The 1,819-nt window shown below is 42.7% G+C and overlaps 1 pseudogene; it reads left to right on the top strand.

The window, feature by feature from the left end:
• Nucleotides 1–1,371: 1,371 nt before the first annotated feature.
• Nucleotides 1,372–1,470, top strand: LOC132647800 (U6 spliceosomal RNA; annotated as a pseudogene).
• The last annotated feature ends 349 nt before the right edge of the window (nucleotides 1,471–1,819 follow it).

The raw sequence follows: 1,819 nt of genomic DNA on the forward strand, positions 1-1,819 counted from the left end.
TGTGTATATACTCAGATTAGCAAGATGAAATCATGGGAAGATAAATAAAGGGGAAAAAATTAATACAAAGAGAACAAGGGTAAGAAGATTAAGTAGAGTTTTCCGGAGGTCAAGAATGGAGGATATCAAGAGGGAGAGCTGAAGTGGTCCACACTGGCAGATGCAGTGAACAAGAGAGGTATGACCTGGCAGATGCAGTCAATAGGAGTGGCCCACACTGGCAGGTGCAGTTACTAAGTGTGTTGCCTGGAAGGAATTTAAAGCGTTGTTCGTTTGTTTTATGTTTTTTTAAGTTACGGGTCTGGAAGGTGGCTCAATTGGTAAAGTGCTTACTACTCTATTATGAAGACCTGATCTCGGGTCCACCATGCCAAGTAAGAAGCCAGGTCTAGTGGCACATGCCTGTAATCCTACCACTGTGGAGGCAGAGACAGGTGGAACCCTACAGCTCACTGGCCAGCCAATTTAGCAAGTCATCAATGAACTACATGTTCACTGAGAGACTCTGCCTCAAAAAGGTAAGATGGGGAGTAATTAAGAAAGACACCAAACATCACCCCTGGCCACCACATATGCATACATATATACAAGAGACATATATGCACAGATAAATAACATTCTTTCGATGTAAAGCAAAACTACTAAATGCAAGGTGACATACTAAATTAGATTTGGGGTCAAAAATAAAAGGGTCTTAGGGACTAGTATGGGAGTGTAACCAGAATTGCAAAGCTCTGTGTTCCATCCCTAGCCTAGAAAACAAGGGCACAAAGTTTATTTTCAATATGAAAAGAAAATCAGTGGGAACACATATGAAACAGTTAAGAAGTCCACGGCTTAGTTAATGGCACCGTGATGGTGTTAGCGCCAGAATTTTGACAAATATACCCAGGTGATACACGAAGCTACTAATCTGGGTGAGCCGGATGAAGGATGAGTGCAGGAATTCTCTGCGCTATATTTGAAATTTTTCTATAAATCTAAAATTATTCAAAAAACATTTTAAAAAGTATATGGCACCTGCTGAATGGCATGTGGAAGAACAGGTAACAGTCTCTCTAAAATAAAGTAACTGAAGGTCCCTGCTTCAGGTTCTCAACAGGCACAGCAACCCCGCACACCACCAGGACAGAATTCACGATTCTTCTGGCCACTGAGCCCCCTGCACCTGCTCTGAGGACACATGACAAAGAGGCCCTAGTTTGCAATGACGTACATGTTCCGTGTCTGCAGAAAAAAAAAAGACAAACACTGAAAACAGAAAGCCCCTGGATACAGGACATAAACAGCCCAAACCTCAACGACAACAGGGGTCCCTTGGGCCCAAATGCAAGCCATCATTTCCCAAAACAGAGGCATAAAAATCATGGGGAGAACAGCACATATACTAAAACTGGAGCCATACAGAAAGAAGTAGCATGTCCCCTGTGCAAGCATGGCATGAAAAATTGTGAAGCATTCCATATTTAAAAGAGAAGTCATGGGGGGGAGACTGGAAATCTGGCTCAGATGTAAACTGACCACCCAAAGGACCCAAGTTCTGCTCCCAGCACCCACAGAGTCAGCTCACAACCACCTATAACTCAAGCTCCAGAGAATCTGATTCCTCCCTTCTGGCCTCAAGTACTATACTCATGAGCAAATATAGGGTTGGAAAGGGGGCCTAATTTGAAATAATAAAAACAAATCTTTTTTTAAGTCACAGTGGAACTCAAACTCCAGTTCAAGGGAGCCCATGATCCATGTAGTTTTTGACCAATATTCGTTGATAGGGACAAAATGGGAATCGAAGAGCAGGATGGAACACACAGTTCCTATT

This window comes from Meriones unguiculatus, chromosome 14, assembly GCF_030254825.1.
Source record: "Meriones unguiculatus strain TT.TT164.6M chromosome 14, Bangor_MerUng_6.1, whole genome shotgun sequence".
In the NCBI taxonomy this organism is placed as follows: domain Eukaryota; kingdom Metazoa; phylum Chordata; class Mammalia; order Rodentia; family Muridae; genus Meriones; species Meriones unguiculatus.